A 20,311-nucleotide genomic window follows, 5' to 3' on the forward strand; every position below is an offset into this window, starting at 1 on the left:
TCCAAAACCTTTTCGCTGGATTGTGGGCCTTTCTTTATTCATTTAATACGTGCGGACAGAGATGACCATTGAGTTATATGTCTAATCTGCAGCAGGGCCCATGGAAGCGGGGTTAAAAGCGTCTACCAAAGACCGCATGACTCCCTGACTTCCAGATCAGGAGTGAAGAATGCCTGTGTCAAAGCGAGTAAAACATTTAGTGATCAGTTTCTGAAGAACTAGACACTATCTGTGGTCTTCCTGTGTAGCTGGCGTCTGTCAGCGTCCTTGGAGTTAAAAACTGCAGTGGATGCTTGGAAGAATGGCTCAGACAACATTTGAGTCCATGCTCAGTGGCCTTCCACAATCATGTCGTGAACCTCAGTGTCTTTTCAGATTTGTGCTGAATAATGGTGGCTGAAAGACCACCGGTTTAACTAAAGGACAAAGAATACTCGTGTTTTGGTGTTTAGTAGATTTCAACAAATTATTTTTGTTTCAATTTAAAATTTTAAAGTTTGGCTTTTACTTAGCTTACAGAGCAACGGGGCTTATTCTGACATTTTCATACACTCTCTGTCTCGGTTGATCCTCCTCGTTCACTCATTCCCCCCACCCCTCCTCCTTCCACCTTTCCACACCAGGTGAACCCTTTCCACTTCCATGTCAAACGCGTCCTATTACCCTCTGTCTTCCCATAATCACTTCTTTTTCTTCTCTCACAGTTCCCTTTCTAGTTTCACGACCTATACACAGCACAATTTGCTTGCTAGCTTCTGCACTGTCTATTGGCTTACATGTTTCAACCTCTGACTGCCATTTCCTGTCACGTCAGTATGCTACTAGATTTCCACTGTTAGAACTGTAGTTGACTTCCCCCAAATACCTTGTCACCCATGACTTCTGTCTATTCTGCATCTTCTGCTGTCTTTCGTATCTTAACTACACATCCAGAGGCCATTGCCCCAGCCATCCTTTGGACAGCATTCAGAGTTCTTTCCCTCAATGAACTTTCTCTGCTTCTTTACATGTGTGCTTAGAAATACTAGTACTTCATAACTAATCTGACTTTTGGAGAAATGCATGCCCAATAAGAACACATCAATAAACTCATGCATACATTTATGTAATAAGCCTGTGCATTATTAATTAAAACTATGATCTTGTTCTGTATGTGCCTGTACATGTGTGTGTTTGTGTGTGTGTGTGTGTGTGTGTGAGAGAGAGAGAGAGATGGAGAGAGAGAGAAGAGAGAGAGAGAGAGAGAGAGAGATGCATACTATCTTCAGTTCTGTGTTTCTATTCTCCTGCCGTAGAGGTTTCTGGTGTGGGGAAGGGAAATTTGGAGAGTGGAGGAAGTGGTAAGGATCAAAGAAACAAAATGAACCTAGGATAAAAATTCTGTGCTTGAAAGATTAGCTAGCATGCCACGTGTTTATTATAGTATCTGCCTGGAGTGTTTTGTGCAGAGCTGCCTGATTGCAGTATTATCATATCTCTAGGGCATCCCTTTGCCCTGGATACTGACAATATTTGTTTCTGTAACTTTCTCCCCTGCCCCAATATTTTAGTCAAGCTATAAGCTGCTCCCATCATCAGCCGAGCAGATAAATGCCCACTGTCACCCAGGCTGTTCTCAGATCTTTGTTAGCTGAGAGATCATTTTGTCTCCACAAGCAGCTGTACATAATTTTTCCTTTGTTCCATTTTGCGTAAGAATTTTACTTTGCTGCTTATTCAGGTTCCTAGAGTTTTCTCTCTTCATAACTGCACTCTCACTTCTGCACAACTGAGCACAGGACATGTAAATTTTGATACAAGCAAGGATTCTTAGCCAACAAGGATGAACAGAAACAATACTGGATATTTTGTGGCAGTATAGACATAGGTATGACCAACTTAGTGTAAAGTACATAGCAAGAGACAAGAACCCTGTGGTACAAATGGAAATAAGTTTCTCACAGGTATTGACAAGGTATGATTGCAGCTCAGGTCAAACAGAGAAGGGTGGAAACAGGGTGTGCCCAGATGCCAGCATGGATACTCTCATCATTTCCCAGCTATTGCATTTGCAGCCACCACTACTCATTGCAAGGCAACATAGAAACTGAAGTCTGGGGATCTCACCCCTTAGAAATCATCAAATAAACAAAAGCAGGTGCTTCTAGATTTCTGGTCTTCAAGGTGTTCTGAGGATCCATTGAGATGTTCATATGCTGAGAAACCATCAGGTGACAAGCCCGTGGCAGGTGTTTAAGGGGGATCTTACATGGGGGTGACCTGATCACGGACAAGAAGAAAGTTCACGAAGGAACAGCTGATGAATGAGTACTTTAGGGAAAGACCCAGTTCACAGATGGCTGTGGATGTGTCATTCTTACTACAGAGTAAGCAGTCTACACTGGCACACTGATTCATGTCAGACTCTAGTCACTGATTCAGGATTTGGTCCCAAAGTGCTTCCTATATAAACACTGAGAGAAGAGAACTTTCCATCATTCTGCATGGGCTGCATTGATGTGATTTCACTTTAAGCCTTTTGATGGTTTTATGCTCTATGAGAGAGTTCTTAGATAACACCCTTATGTAGTAGCCAAGTGATGAGCTAAGAAGCAATGGGATACTCAGCATGAGCTTTCCATGGCCCTACAGAGCATCATGCATGGATGGCCTCATGGAGGGCAGGCTGAAAGTCAGAGGGATGAATTATTTTTGTGAATGTAATAAAACAAGACTGTCAAGGATAACATTTTCTTATATTCCATCCAAATTCCAGTCAGAAACGAGCATATTTCTAGAGAATTGGAGTGTATTCCCAATGGTATGAAATCTATCTATCTATCTATCTATCTATCTATCTATCTGTCATCTATCCATATCTATATCTATATATGGAAGAACATGGTGTTTGTTTTTCAAAGTTTGGTTGCCTCTCTTAATATAATAATTCTAATAATCACCCATTTTATGTTATATTATTTTATTTTTCTTACACAAATCAAATTCCACTGTGTACCTCATTTTCATTGTCATTCACCTGTTAACGGATAGCCAGGCAGATTACATGTGCTTACGCAATGAATGGAGCAGCAGGAGAGATGAATGTTCATCTATCTCTGGCAGGGTTTGAAGTCTTTGGGTTTATGCTCAGGAGTGGTTATAGCTCAACCATGTGGTAGTTCTATTTTTGGTATTTTGGGAAATCTCCATACTAACTTCCGTAGTGGCTGTCCCAGTTTACACTCCTGCCAGCAGTGAATAAGGGTTCCTCTTTACCTTTGTCCTCATTAGCATCTCAGCAAATGATATTCTAATGTGCTTGTACCAATTCACAAGTCTCCCCTGGGTTTGCAATGTAGTATTAACAAAAACTGGAATTTTTAATGAAAACATAATGGGGGCATAGGAGCATCAAATTGTTCTTTAGATTTGTGTACCCTTTTACCTAATGAAGTTGAGCTCATGTCTCAACTTCTGTAGTTTTTTATGGGGGGGTATTCTATTGTGTGACATGTCAGTTCAAGTCTCTTTTCTTATTTTGGGTTGTGAGTTTCTATTGTGTAGACTATTAGGGAGAAAACGTAGCTGGTTGATAGGTTCTGAAGGGTTCATTGTGGATGATTACAGTGATTTGTCCCCCCTTCCTGCTGGTGTGAGTCACTGCAGAAAAGTTTTTTGTGTCACTGGTGCAATTAAGGCATATCTGATTATTTTTGTGGGGAGTATGTACCTTACAGTGTCTTCTCTCATTCTTTGGCTTATCTATACTTTTTAATTTTGGGTGGTTTTGTTTTGTTAGTCCATTTTTTTCTAGGGGTAGGTTCCAATGCCTTGAACATTTTAGGCAAATATTGTACTGCTGAACTATACTCCAGCCTAGTTTTTACAGTTTGCTTTTTTGCATTTCTTTGTTTATTTATTTAGTGTCTGTGTGTATGTGTGTGCCTGCATGTGCTTACGCTCTCATGGTACTTGTGAAGGTCACAGGAGCACTTGTGGGCATTAGTTCTTTCCTTCTGCCCTGTGGGTCCTGGAGATCAAACTTGGGTCATCAGGCTGAGTGCCAACCTCTTTCACCCACTGGGTAGTCTTATTATACGCTTCAAATAGAATAGTTCATTGAAAAAATTTCTTAATGTTGATAAGGTTATATATCTACTTTTCAGTTGTTTTGTGTCTTATTCAAGGTTTATCACATTCAAGATTGTGAGTATATTTCTATGATTTTATTTGAAAATCACCACTATTTTGTCTTACACATTTAGATGAGAAATGTCTCTGTATTGTAAGTTGGGCATCAAGTTTATTTTTATATGGATATATAATTGGCCTAGCATCATAATTTTAAATTCTATCCTCTACTCATTGTCTAAAATATATTGCTCTTAAGGACATACTTAAAAATCAAATAGTCATCTCTTTTTAGCTGCCTCTGGAAGAGTCTCTGTCTCTTGTCTTTTATCTGTCTTTGCCCTGATGCCACACTGTAGATTTAACAACTCTTGATAAAGAGCAGTGTGAGTCCTCTACTTTAGTGTTATCTCTTCTTCTGTAAAACTGGGCTTGAAATATTTAGCAACAGCATTTTCAGATAAATATTAGAATGGCCTTGCTAATTAAAAGTAACCTACTGAGGATTTATGTGTGTGTGTGTGTGTGTGTGTGTGTGTGTGAGCAAATCTCACATCAGATTACTTATGGAACATAGGTGATAGGCTATTTACAGGAGTGCAGGAACTTACCTGTTACTATGCCACTGAAGAAAATGTCTCTCCTTCCTCCAGAAACCATTACTGCCAGATACACAGGGAGAGGTGGGGCCTCATTAATCCCACCCCCATTGGGAATTTTAACTGGGATTTCTTAGTATTTCTAGATCAATATGTGGAAAATATATATTTTTCCAATATAAGTTATTTATATCTATGAGTTTGTATATCTCCCAAGCTGTGGAGATGTTTTGTGATTTATCTCAGATATGTTTTATACTTTCTATACCTCTTATATTTTGATAAATTATAACTAATTATTTCTTCCATGAAATTTTCCTATTTTTTTCGTTAGAAACAAATTTGGTCTATTGATTTCATAACTAATTATTTTTGTTAAATTTGCTCCTTAATTCTCATAGGTAATATATTTGTTTTGTTTTTTTCCAGGCTTTGTCTTCTGTCTTCATTTGCTTACTGGTTCTAAGTAAAAGGTATATGTGAAATGAAATACTAAGCAGATGTTGGAATGTATTTTTTATTTGAAATATAAACTATGCATAAAATATTACATAGAAATTTCACTCTATGTATATAGTAGAAAAGCAATTAACTCCTAAAATGATTTTAAAGATCAGAAGGGCTAAAAATATCCTTTTGGAGGTTGGATGTTAAAATAAAAAAGCTTACATTAGTAAGTACACTTCCACAGCTCTTTCCTCCCTCCATAAAATGCAGGTGAAAGGATTTCAGGAGATGCAGACAGGGATTTCAAAGTTTCTATGGTTGTGTTTGCATGGATAATCTCATTTTATTTGTTCCCTGTGCATAAACACAGTCATTTGGTGCTGAAATTCGAGACAATTGCTCTGCTTACTTCCTTGCTGGTCTATTATAGAGGGAAAAGGGTTTTATCTTCCCATGAACAGATGGTGAACAATTTGATCTGATTGCAACCAACATTCAACTCTTGCTGCAGCTAGAACTGCAGAGAGGGGCCATCCTTTGCTGTCTTGAGTCGGAAGGCCCTTTGCACACATAAAATCCTGTCGTTAGACAATAATTACTAACTGAGATGTCACCCTTAATTTCTAGGCCTATGCTTTTGGCTTTTACCTGCAGCAATATATTCTGCCCCCTCAGGAGGACTGAATACCATAAAATCATATGCCATCAAACATCCCCAATTTCTCACTGAAGTTAATTATGCCCTCCCATAATCCTTTTTGATTCCAAATGTCTGGAATAAACATGATGCAGACTGGCACCTCATTTCAGACTTCAAGCTATCCAAACAAGACAGTTCTGTTTCTGTGACAAAGCAACGGCATAGGTGAGGAAGGGGCACGTTTGCCTTGGAGTTCCAGATTATGGCCCATCATGGCAGAGACGTGACAGCGACAGCACCTTAAGAGCACTGTCACATTGCCGCCACAGTCAAAGGCAGGGAGGAATTAATTCTTGTTGCCTGCTTGTTGCTGCTCCTGCTTAGCTAGATTCCTTCACTCTTCCACAGCCAAGGGAGGACCCACATGATGCTGCAATGATAAATGGACAATTACTGAAAGCAAAAATAAGTATTTATTGTAGAAATTACTCACAAGAGACAAACAAGTAACCCAGGTGAGCCGAGTAGTTTTTCGCTGCCAAACTGGAAGTCGGAAAGCTGGAAAAAGAGCGAGACTTCCGTTGTTCAGTCTTTTATACCTTCCTCGTAATGCCCCTGGCCATGCCCAAAAGTGGGCCTGGCTAGTGACGTAGTTCACCGCCTACATCCGTATATGTCCTTAGTCATGCCTAAAGTGGGTGTGGTTAGCGGTGTGGTAAACCGCCCTTTTACTACTTCATCTGTATGCACCTCTAATAAGTCACATGGTTAATGCTGGTACACTGTTTCCTCCTACACCCACAAAACGGTGCCATCCACAGCAGCACGGGTCTCCCCATCTCAGTTACCTATCATGAGAGCCCCCCTACCCACAGTCCAACATGATCTAGACGATTCTTTGTGAAGATTCTCTTTCCAGGTGATCAAGTCTAGGTTGAATGGAGTTGACAGTTAAAACTAACAAACTGAAGCATTTATATTGAAAGTGGCAAAAGCTGAGGTGCAGAGGTACTGAGAACACAGTCCATGTAGTATGAGAAATGGACTCTCTGTGAACTCTGCAGTTACTTGCTTCTGGTTTGACCAGAGCCCTTCTTTTGCTGTTTTCCTACTCTGTCTTCATGGAGAGGGTCATTACCCCTGTAATACACTTATCCAGGCAAGCAGGGAAGATCTCTGCATGTTCTAGAATAACAAACAGAATGTGTGGGCAGTTTTTATTTGTGTTCACTGGAATACTCTACTTCCGAGAGAGCAAAAAACAAAGAAGTCCAAGGTTGCAGAATGGATATCGGATGGTTGATCATTCCTTTTGGTTCCTTGTGTATTGTTTTATTTTTTTAAAATCTCTGCATCATACAAGTAAAAAAAGTCTAAATAACAGCCAGAGAAGCACAGAAAACTGTCTAAGATATAAACACATCACATGAATACAAGAGAGAAAAGTTTACTCAGGTAAATAATGAGGATCTATTAAAGGAAGTCTACTTTTACAAGTCTCTTTAAATTCTAGCATAGTAGAGAACTGTCAACATATTTTCTATTTCGAAAGTGGTTTTGTTTGGAAAATTGAAGCAACATGAATATGCAATTAAATTCTTTCTAACATGGTTTCTACTATGTGCTAGCTGTGGGAATTAACATGACCTTTGAGAGGGGTTTTCACTGTTCTATTTCACTGTTGAATTTATTTAGTCATAAGCATAGGAAGTGTATTTATTTGTATCATCTTGATCATAATGTTGAATGTCAATTTATATTTTAATGTTTCCATAATCTTGTTTGTGTTTATCACACAGTAGTCTCTCAATACACATTTGATGTTGAGTTTTTGAAATTTCTGAAGATTTCAACATTTCAGCATTTGATACATATATAATTTTATAGCATATAAATAATGTGTGTGTGTGTGTGTGTAGGTGAATGACACATGCATAGATCCTACACTTAAATAAATTTATAATTTGAAAATCGGCAATAAACAAGCAAAGAAATGTAGATGCATAACTGCTAAGAAGTAAAGGCTCTCATTTCAGTGATTAAAGCAATTAATGTTAGTATACTCAACAGTGTGAGAACCAGGAGGCAGGAAACCACTGAGGAGCTGCTTGCCAGCTGGCTCTTTGGCTAGTCATAGGTCTGAACTGTGATTAGTGTTGGCTTTATATAGTTACTCAGATCCATGCAGAAGTGTCAACATGAAGACAAAGGTGGCGGTGAGGTGACTTCCTGCTTTTCTTGGGCTATTTGGGTAGCTTTTGCTCCCACCCAGACAGCTATTCTTCAAAGAATTTCATCTAAAAATAGGGTCAGTTCTGGGCTTCTTTCGGGCTTTCATTGTGTGAAGACCTTTGTTGAGAGTGAGGATGCTTTTGCTCTAAGAAATGTGTTCATCTCACTGTTTTGCTAAAGCTCAAGCCAAGCTCACTTTTCTGAACAGATCGACATAAATTTCCCCCAATCTTCTGTTCCCTTAAAAGTGAGCTGTTTGCTGGCTGATTACAGCTATTGAGCTGTAGAACTCTTAATATTGCTTACCTTTTAAAGATAAGACAACTTTTGTCTAAAATTTAACATTATTTTTATTACGAGGAAGTATTTATTTATTTATCTGTTTTTTTATTTTGTTTTTCTAAGGACAAAAAAATAGACTGATGAGGGAAGTCCTTTTGTGTATATGTTTGTCTTATTGGTTGATAAATAAAGCACTGTTGGCCAATAGGGGAGCAAGATAGGTGGGACTAGGAGTTAAAGAATGCTCATTACATAATGGTACCCGGACGTAGGGCACAAATTTCCACTTAACAAAAAGCTTAAAAAGGATTTTTAAAAACAGAAGAACAGAGAGAAACATGGCTACTTGGTAGCAGCATTTTCTTGGGTAGGCTCTGTTTTGCTAGAGACAAGCAGAGACTTGCTTGGCTGCTTTAAGGGAGGAGCCTTTCCTCACTTAGCATAAGTGAGGGGAAAAAACACAGGGCTCTTTTAAGGGACCCCATGACCAAACAAGAATGGTTTGTACCATCACTGGCATTGGCAGTGACTACATCTCCAAGCCAGCAGCATGCTGCTTGATGGCGGCATAGACCATGGTGGTGAGCACAGCTTATGACTGCCATGTTGGAAAGCTAGCAGCTAAAACAGCTGCCACTTTAATTTTAGCAATGTTGTTCATTAGATAAAAGACTTGTGGCTAGAAAAAGATAAAGATTTACAGTAAAGACAGATTCAGATGAAGAAAATCCTCTAAAAGGTTTATAGTGTGTTTAAAAATACATGTAGGCTTGGGAGAGAAAAAGAAATAGGATAGTGGTAAGAAAGAAAGAAAGAAAGAAAGAAAGAAGAAAGAAAAAAAGAAAGGAAGGAAGGAAGGAAGAGAGTAGCTGGGTGTGGTGGCACATGCCTTTAATCCTAGCACTTGGGAGGCAGAGGCAAACAGATCTTTGTGATTTCAAGGCCAGCCTGGTGTACAGAGGAAGTTCAAGGGCAGCCAAAGTAAACAGAGAAACCCTGTCTCAAAAAAGTAAAAAGTAAAATTAAAAGATACAGAGTAATAAAATGCCAGATAAAGATGGAAAATATACCTAGAATCTAGATACTGTGTGCTATTGTGTTGACTTTTAGTTGTTCAATTGCTAAGAGAAGAACAACTACTCAAATACACTTGACTATAAATGCTGCTGAATTAATCCAACTTATATATTTTAAAAATGCTTTGACTTCAAACTTTAAATTTAAGGACAGGCTACTTTGGAAATGAGGCTTTTTGTTTCCACAGAAAATGAAAAACTGTGCATTCCTTCCAGACTTATATGGTTTGAAGCAGTAAGACCCCCTGAAGTAGTGGCCTACCCAGGTGATCCAACATCCCAAAACAGCTGAGATTATGCAGTTACAGACCACTATAGTCAGGATTTCTGGGTCTTCTTAGGATCCCCAAGACAGTGCCCCCTAACAGCAGGAAGTAGGTTGGAGAGAACAATGCTCTCCAAATATTGTTTATAAATGTTTGTTTTCATTTATACAGGGTTGTTTAGAAATGGTAATGATCACAATCTCTTTCTAAAGGGAAAAAATGGAATATGATATAGAAATGAATACTTTGTATTGGTATGGATTTTCATTTATTGATACAAATTTAAGGTCAATTTTGTGATATGTACATATCTCCTATTGTTTAAATATTGTGTTTATACTGATCTTTTAAAATGTAATGCTTAATTAAATACAGATTGTATACAGTCACTTATAATTAGTTAGGTTTTTCTAGAAATATAGAGATGTATTTGAGATGGATAGATATTCTTCAAACCTTACAAAGACCTACAGAATATATGGTATTTAGATGGTTTAGGGTTTTTCATGATAGTGAGACACTGCTACTCCTGTCACACCAATTATGTCTGAGAGGAAGATGGGCATTGAAGAAACTTATTATGAAGTTTGCTTTCAACATGGCAAGATTAGCCATTTGGGCAAGAAACTGCTCTTGCCTTTACTGTCTGATAGACTGGATATGCAGGACCCACAGGAAAGTGACTGCTAAACTTGATGGTATAGTCCAAAAGAGTTCCTACTAGATGGAAGAGTCTGCCAGACATTCTACAGGACACACATACACACACATACTCACACACACACACACACACACACACACAAATGACTGACAATATCGACAGACAGTTTAAAATTTCCTGCTTTACTGAGAAGTCTGCCAGACACACTGTGGTCTATGGACTGAAGATGGGTGCCCCAATGTTACAGAGGAACTTCAGGTGACTGTTCAGCCAGAGAGATGTCTCCATCAATTCTAGTGTTTATATAATTATTCTTCTGTGGTCTTCGATGGAGTTGAAGACAGATAGTTATAATTTTCCTTAGTTATGATAAAAGATAAGCTACATATAAGACTTTAGACTCACACAGATAGGATAGATGATAAAATACATTCTTTAACTCTTACTAAATGTTAATGGACTAAATATTTTAACTATAGTTCCTACTTGATAACTTTTCTGTTATATATAATTTGGCTATGTTAAAGTTAAAACCTTCTGTGTATATGTTTGTCTTATTGGTTGATAAATAAAGCACTGTTGGCCAATAAGGAAGCAAGATAGTTGGGACTAGGAGTCAAAGGGGAGTCTGGGAAATGTAGTCAACAGTAGAGAGTTGCCATGTGATCCCGGGAAGAGAGGACACATGAGGCTGATGCCCACAGTAAGATAAGATCATATATATATAGTTATGGGTTAATACTTAAGACAGAACTAGGCAATGAGAAGCCCTGGACATTGGCCGACAGCACTGTAACAGAGTCTCTGTGTGTTATTTGGGGTTGACACTCCTCTGGGACCAGGCTGGTGGGAAGAATACTCATTCCAATAGGCCTGTGGGGAAATCAATAGGGTCTAGAAATACAGGTGGCTTTATTTTTAGTTTAGTTGCATTAGGTAAAAATGGCAACTGGGACCCATGGATTGTTGTGGTCCATCTGAGGGAAACATTTTACTTCTGATCTACTTCCAATGGTTGTACCACTTTAAAACAGATTTAATGACAGGTCTTTATTTTGGGCTGATCCTCCTAACCCCACCCTTTTAAGTCTTCCCAGAGTTTCTATAGCCACTGTGTAGACTACCAAGATTCCCAGCCATTCTCACTCTGGCCAGTCTGTGTAGTATTATGAAGTCACCTCTTCTTAGGACATTGTGTCCTGTTCTCTCTGGTAGAGACACTTTAGTCTCCTACAGAGATTCATTTCCTGTCTTCTGTGCATTTTTTGGTTCCTTTTCAAAGGTCTTAATTGCTGAGACAGCTCTCTTCTCTTTTGATGTTCTTTTAAGACCTGTGAGATCCGGGTCTATCTTTCTCTTACACTTCTCTAACTGACCTTTAAAACCTAATCCTCCTGTTAATATTTGAACTAATTATTAAATTTCACACTTTCTTTTTACGAATAGACCTTTCCCTTCTAGCATAATCAGTCTACCTTTCCTTATTCTGGCACAAAATGTGATTTTTAAAAACGCATGTGTTTCTACTTAATACCAGGATTGATCTTAAGATTTCAATCATAACTTCTTTTGAAAAGATCCAGAATCCTTTTGCCTGCAAGAATTTCCTTTACATTTCTCCCCATATCTCAAGAAAGTGGCATGTTGTCTTTAAAATGAGTACAGTTTTATCCTCTTACTTAAAAAAAAAAACCAAAGTCTACCATCTTCTTACCAGTGATCGATAGAAGGCTGCTGAGCTTGAGTGTCTGAAGTCTCCAAACATTATTAGTATTAAAACAAACAGGCCACTCAGTGTTGTGGTTTGAAAACCCATTGGTTCATGTGTTTGAGCACTGGTCCTAGTTGGTGGCTCCGTATTGGAAGGTTGAGAAACCTTTAATAAGTAAAAACTTGCTGTAGAAGGTGGGGCAGTAGAGGTGAGCCTTGAGGTTTTATAGCATAACCCACTTCCTGTCACTCTTTTACTTCCTGAATACAGATACAATGTGACAAACTGCTTGCTGTTCTGTCCTCTTGCCTTTCTTGTTACAATGGTACTGTGTATCTTCTTAAACTGTAAGTCTGAATACCTGCTCCCCTCCCCGTTGAATTGTTTATTGTGGTGTATTTGGTCACAGCAACAAGAAAAAGTTACTAATATACCTAGTCACTTTGAATATGTACATAGGGCTTTCTTGGACTCCATAGTGACACCACACAAAATCTAGCCACAAATGCCTATGGTCCCCAACCAGCATATTCAGCCATTTGAAGGTACGTCATAAAGCTTATCAAAGCCTAAGATAATAAAACACTGCTTCCAACTGCCCAGGAAACTCACATGAAGCTGTGGCTCTGGTTCAACATTAAAATTGAAAGACGGTTGCCTGGCTTGTGTGTCATTCAGTAAATGCTGCTTAGGTGGCTCCAAGAGGAGTTTAAAAACCCGAGTGGCCCTGTGTGCTCTGTCTTAGTTGCTCTCCATGGATCAAAGCAGTCATAAACTACAGCGACTGTCCTGGGCTATCACTTCCTAAAAGTAATTTACAGCGACTTACCTATACTAGATGAGATAAACACTGCCCATGCATTTACAGTGTGAGCCCTTCTAATCTTCAAGGTAAAAATCTCACAATGGAAACTCTATAGACTCAATATCTACTATTCCTTTGCTCTCCAATCAACTCTCTCTCTCTCTCTCTCTCTCTCTCTCTCTCTCTCTCTCTCTCTCTCTCTCTCTCTCCCTCTCTTCCACCCAACACATCCACACATCACAGTTCAGTGCTTGCATTTTGGGGTTTTGAAGGAAGCCACCCATATGGCACTCATTAACATAGAGAAAAAACAAGTAGGTTTGAGGATCTTATTTTTGATGTTTTCATTATTACTACCATATTTACTCGTACAGACTAATGGGTTGAGTACAGTTTATTTTTTTTCCACACAGGCACCCTCCTTTCTAATGGATGAGGCTGACTCAGAGTGACTCATTGGGAAATGATTGAGCATCCTAAGACAGACCTAACACAGAGGAGACATTTAGTCCATTGAGCTTGGCCATTGTTGGATAACCCAAAGAGTTCCTTCTTTGAAATCTGCTCATGGGATTATCTGAAGGAAACCAAGACAAAACTTTCCCTTCCTTTACATATCCTGAGTCCCAAGTGAAGAGGTACAAAGGGGTAAAAACCATTAAAACAGTACTGAGTGTCATGCCTTATGCCTGTAAGCAAAGTACTTGTAAGACTGAGTCAGGAGGATTGTTAAGACTTTCCGGCAACCCTGGAATATATCATGACCCTCTTTCAACACAACAATAACAAAATGAGATTTAAATTATTTTGTTATTGGCTGACTTGAAACTCAGTATGTAGCCAAGGATGACTTTGAACTTGTGACCCTCTCACTTTTACCTCCAAAGTGCTGCGATTACAGGAAGGCATTACCTCATTTGGTTTCCCTGTTGTCCTGGGGAATATACCCATGGCCTCTTGCATGCTAGGCAAGTACTCTACCACTTGAGCTGTATCACCACCCCTGAAACAGTTACTTTTCAGTTCTTTGATGTGCAATGAAGTAGAAAAGTATTTCCTATAGCTCTTAGCACACAAGAGAGAATACTCTGATTCTGAAGAACACCCTGGTTCTTCCCTTGCCTATTAGTCAGACATATTCTTAAAGCTGCAATGGTCTACAGAGTCCTTGATCAAACAGACAATGTTAATTCATGGAAAACTGGTGACATCAGCATAATTATGTCTTATCTCTGACCCTTTTAGTTGGTAAGATTCATGAGTAGTAATAATAGCCTACATTTATAAAGAGCCATACGACCAGACATGCATTACCTCATACCTTTTAACCAGGCTAAATGTAGAGCATGTAGTCTTGTTATAGGCAAAGGAATAATTGTAGAAAATTCGTGACCTTTTGCTTGATGTCTTAACAATGAATAAAGATGCAAGGAGTGTGGTCTAGTCTTCTGTTGGAAAGCATGGGACTATCTGAGGGAAACCAAGACAAAAATTTCCCCTCCTTACATATCCTGAGTCCCAAGTGAAGGAGCCTAAAGGGTTATAAAACCATTTAAACAGTACTGAGCATCATGCCACATGTTGGTAAGCCAAGTACTTGTAAGACTGAGTCAGGAGGATTGCTATGAGTTTCTTAGCCTTTCCCTGACTTGGACTTCAATGATTTCAAAAGCATGATTGTTAACAGTGTGGATCTAGGAGATAGGATAAGGAAATTCAGAGGAGGCTCCTGAAGCCCTGTCTCCCCAAAGAGAACTGTGTGAGTTCATTTTCCCAACATTGTGACAGAATACATGAAGGAAGGTTTGTTTTAGCTTCCAGATTTAGAGATTTCAGCCCACAGTTGAGTCCCTTGATTGTGAGTCTATGGTGAGGGAAATCGTGGTGATGGGAACATGTGGGAGAGGCTGCCCACTTCATGGTAGACAGGCAGAGGAGAGAGAAAGACAGAAGGAGTCAAAAATAAGATGTGCCCAAGGACCTGGCCCTAGTGACCTCCTTACTCCAGCTAGGCACCACCTCCTAATGATTTCACGACCCTCCAAAATAGGACAATGGTTGGGACCAAACATTCAACACACAAACTTCTGGGGAGGCACTTCACATCCAAATAACAAATAACAGCACCAAATGCTTTGTACGTAGACAAAGAACTGCCTAACTTGCTGGATGTTTAAGTTGTGTCTGACTTGTAGGTTAGTAGTCAGGACTCTTGTTCTCTTTTCAGTCAGTTGACAGCACAGGCAAACGAGAACTAGAGGATAATCCCACCCTGTGCTTTACTGGGCACAGAGTTCCCTGAGTAAGCAAATGACCTTTGGAGAAATACAAGAGGCTTGATTACTTCTCTTCAGTGTGGATACAATATTGTCTCAGGCCTTTGGAGACTAATTTACTGCTACTTTGTCAAACAAGAAGAATTCTCTTGCGTTTAACAAAATGTTGGTTTGTTGGGTCAGGAGGCATCAAATTGTAAAGGCAGAAATTGATCTGTTTACAGGGCTGCTGTCAGGGTGATTCAGAATGCCTCAAAGGTCCACATTGAATTTGCTCATAAATCAATCGCCATCATAACGAAAAGCAGAGAGCACAAATAGAAGTTTGTAGATTGCTGAGGACAGACAGGTAGTCAGATAGCTGGAAATAAAAAAGACAGGAACGGGGTGGAGAGATGGAGCAGTCAGTAAAAGTCTTGCTACACAAGTGTGGGGACTGTGATCCCAATGTGGAGACCCAGGTTCCAGTCAAAACCAGCACAAAAGCATGTGACTGTGACCCCAGCACTGGAAAGTCAGACAAATAGAGACAAAAGGGTACCTAGGATCACTATTTCACTGACTGCTCAGTCAAGGAATCTGTAAACTCCAGGTTCAGCCTCAAAATAGGTGAGAGTGGTTAAAGGAGACACTTGGTGTTCTCTCTCTCTCTCTCTCTCTCTCTCTCTCTCTCTCTCTCTCTCTCTCTCTCTCTCTCTCTCGTGTATATGTCCACAGAGCTCCATTTCTTCTTCCTTCCTGTCTATCAAAGGGGCAGAAACTAGACTAACACCTATGCATGTGTTTAAAGACACTTGGTGTTCTCTCTCTCTCTCTCTCTCTCTCTCTCTCTCTCTCTCTCTGTCTCTCTCTCTCTCTCTCTCTCTCACACACACACACACACACACACATGTACATGCCCACAGAGCTCCATTTCTTCTTCCTTCCTGTCCACCAAAGGGGAAGAAACTAGACTAACACCTACGCATGTGTTTAAATTCACTACAAGAAGCAAAGGGTACATTTCAAATCCCTCCTGCAGCATTTTCCTCCAAAGCCACCTGTCACCTTTGTCAGTCTAAGTCCCTGTTGACCACACTCTGAGTGACTGTGTCACTTTTCCATCTTTGTCATATTTTCTTTTCCAAGGATGTCTCCCTTCAGCTGGCATTTATGGAAGATGTCTTCTTCCATAGCTTAGCTGAACTTTTGCTCCTCCTTCTGAAGTTCTCTCTGCTTCCCTCTTTCTGAGGAGACCCTTGACCCCTTCGTCGCTGTGATTCTCCAAAGCTGCCATGGAACACTTGCCGCAGAGGAACTTGGCTTCCTCCCTGCAGCTTTGGTGATGGTCAGGATCCAGGGGGCATGTGGTGGCTTGGATGAGAATGACCCCAAAGGCCTTTTTGTTTTTGCATGCCTAGTCTCTAGTTAGTGGAGTGCTTAGGAGGGTTAGGAGGTGTGGCCTTGTTGGAGAAATATCACTGGGAGTGGGTTCTGAGGTTTCAAAAGCCCCAACCAGGCCCAGTGCTCTCTCTGCCTGCTGCCTGCTGAGGCTGGAGTTAAGGAGTTAAGAGATCACAGGATTCAATCTCAGTTGCTGTCACTCACTGGGGCTCACAACAGCCTGTAACTCCACATCCAGGGCCCCCCTAGGCATGTTCACATACATGGTACATATACACACAGAGAGCCACAACACATATAAATAAAAACAAGAATAAGTCTTTAAAATAATCCTGCTTAATTCTCTCATAAAGGAAAAATATAAATCTTGAAGTATTTTCTTATTCTTAGGCTTTTGATTTTGAATTTGCCACAAAATATCAACTCAAAACCGGGAATAGGTGGGTGGTTCAGGCCTGTGATCCCAGCACTGGGGAGTGAGGCAAGGGCATTGCCACTTTGAGACTGGCTTGGGTTACAAAGTGAGTTCCAAAGCAACCTAGTACACAGGGTGAGGTTTTGTGTTAATCCCCACCCTCGGCCAGTCCCTCAACTTCAGAGGTTAGTGACATTGGATGTTTCCTGTCCTACCCGGTCCATCTGGACCACGTTCTCTCCAGCCCGCTGCAACCACTTATCAAATAATCATTCTGAGGCTTAAAAGTAGTTACAATTGTTTGGTTGATGGCTCAGGCATATTACTAGCTAATTCTCATGATTAAATTAACCCATTTCTATTATTCTATATTTTACCACAAGGTCATGGCTTGTTACCTCAAATTTTGTTTCCCTGGCAGCTAACATGGTGTCTCCTTGACTCCATTTTCTTTCTCTCTGTCACTCTGTGTTTCCCACCTAGCTATATTCTGCCTCGACATTGGTCAACTCAGCTTTATCAACCAATAACAGCAACACATATTCACAACATACAGAAGGACATCCCACACCAGGTTAGGGTAATTTTCAGCAGTCAAAATCCAATCTTTTAACCCCCTCCCACACACCTCTTCCTTTCCCAACTCTATTCACTTTAAGAGACAAAGTCTCACAGGTAAGTTCAAGCTAGTCTGGGACTCATGATTCACCTACTCAGCCCCCAACTACTAGAATTACAGACTAAACCACACCTGGCTCCCAATCTTCCTTTTTGACTTTGAATTAATCTAAAACAAGAAATAAGAACAATTGAAAAATTAATTTAGGATCATACTATTAAGTTTAAAATAACATAAAAAACAAAAGTGTTCAATTTAAGAAAAGTCAAATTGAAATTTAAATTATATATCAATTAATATTAAAACTTGAATGGATTATGGTAAAACTAAATTTATCAGGGAAAGTTTTTTCTGTTCTAAGAAGTTCCACACTAACTTTTTTCAATGTCAGTTAAAATTGCAAAAAGCATTTTGTCAGTTATCTCTCTTAAGAATGCTACTGTGATTTCTCCTTAAAAAGCTATGTGAAATTCTTATGTGTTTTTGATGAGACATTAGCATCATTTTAAAACCTCCAAGTGAAAATCTCCAAATGAAAATAAACAGGCAGATATGGTTTTGTTTAGACAGAACTCCATCCAGTGTTTTTCATTTTAATGTAATTGTAGAAATTCTGTCTCTGTCCCCTAAACTTTGGTTTTCTAACTATTTTAGATATTACTGCCTGAAGTGAGTCTGAATTTATTCAGGAAGGAAAAAAAGACTTCTTATCAACTTTCAAATATTATTATTTTTCTAAACATTAATTACATGTACCAAATCTGTAATTATGTACTATTCTAGATTACTCCCACTGGTTTCCTGTAAACACAGAGCTATACGGTTCATAGATGTTCTTTTGCACTGTCTGATGGCCTCTGGGCGAACGCATCCCAGATCTTCCATTTCTCTCTAACTCTCTTCTCACTCCATGTGAGTTGTGCACAAATTAGCTAAACATGATTTTTTAAAAATATTTGAGCAGGTAAAAGGCATCTTTCAACTTTATGTGTTTGCTTGGACTGAATAACCAAACTGTAATATAAATCTCCATCCATGCCATATGAAAGGATGGCCTGTAATAGTAAGTCTTGAGGACTCTGTAGCCAACAAGATTTCTCGAGTTGTTCCCATGTAAAGGGAGCAGCACATGTGTCATCTGTCTTGTAGTTTTTCTTGCTTTCTTCCTTCATGTTTGGAGCCAAGATTTTCAGGAGGTCTTCCCTAGTCAAATCTGATCTTTATTAACTTCGGAGGAATTCATAGCTTTTCATTTCCTTGGAAACAAAGGCATAACCTCTCCCTCAACATAATTCCTGGCTTCTATTCTGAAGTTAAGACATCCTTAAAATACATAGGCTGGTTTAATTCAGCAGTGATTTTTCCACAATTCAATGTCTTTTAGCAACTGTTATTTTGTTCATTAACTTTTTAAAGACATTTGAAGTCAATAAAGCACTACATAGGATTGAAACATCCTGTGTTAAATATTTCCCATCCTTACATGTCTTATCCTTTTTATATTGCTTTCTCTTACTTTAACAACTTTATTAAATTATTTTTTCTATGACGATCTATACCCATTTTCTTTTCTTTCTTTAGCAGCTAAGCACATTTTCAAGCATACTGAACATATTCAGAGGTTTTCTCAGTCTGGACCTTTCTTTCTGTAAGCCTGCAGCTTTCTCTGACCATGGGAGCCAAGCCTTAAAGGGTCAGACCACCTGCCATGGGGTTCTGCCTAGCACATGGCACTGGTGACTGGAACTACCCCACTCTGGTAGGTCCAGCAGGATATATGTGCCTTTACATTGGACAACAAATGTAGTCAGACTTTCTTTGAACTACCAGCTCCAAATAATGTCAAGAAGATTTTTTTTAATTGTGGAAGCTTAGCCTTAGCTTAGGCTTGATCCCAACTAGCCCTTGTAACTTAAATTAACCCATTTATATTAATCTAATTTCTATTTTTTTTTTTGGTTTTTACGAGACAGGGTTTCTCTGTATTGTTTCGGAGGCTATTGGTCCGGCCCAGCCTCAAACTCACAGAGATCTGCCTGCCTCTGCCTCCCGAGTGCTGGGATTAAAGGCGTGTGCCACCACTGCCCGGCTATATTAATCTAATTTCTACCACTTGTCTGGCTACTGTTCCTCCATACATTCGACTTCCTCTGTGCCTTGTTAGTGAATCCCCACCTCTCTGATTCCTTCCAGAGTCCCCATTTCTGTCCAGAAGTCCCACCTATCCTCTTCTGCATAGATACTGGCCATTCAGCTTATTATTAAACCAATCAGATGGTGCCTTGGCAGAGACACATCTTCACAGTGTAAGAGATTATCCCACAGCACTAGCCATTTTTCTTATGATCAGTAACCATATACAGATAGTGTCTTCCACATTTGGGAGCATGATTCTAGGCTTTCATCACATATCTGTTGAGTGCATGAAAGTTACAGTCTATTGAACATGGGCATTCAGTCAGTGTCCTGTGAAGGTCCCTGCAGATTTCATTTATCCTTTGCATGCATGCTCAGCTTCTGTGTGTCTCGTGGCTGAGAACTAATCCTGACTGGCTAGAGGATGGCCCTTGGATTCTAGAGCTTCAGTTTTGCTCAGAGAAGTGGGAATACCTAGGAATCTTGTGTCTCCTTCACCCAGATAATAGAAGATCTGAATAGCTTAGAATTGTTGATACAGAAACAGAAGAGCCAAGCCCTTTTGCTTCTACACCCCTGGACTCCCTGAAAATCAGAGTGAGCCCAAGGCTTTGTGTGAAACCACCATTTCGGTTTCTCGTTTCCCTTCCATG

Source organism: Mesocricetus auratus, unplaced genomic scaffold (assembly GCF_017639785.1).
Source record: "Mesocricetus auratus isolate SY011 unplaced genomic scaffold, BCM_Maur_2.0 Super-Scaffold_100691, whole genome shotgun sequence".
NCBI classification, from domain to species: domain Eukaryota; kingdom Metazoa; phylum Chordata; class Mammalia; order Rodentia; family Cricetidae; genus Mesocricetus; species Mesocricetus auratus.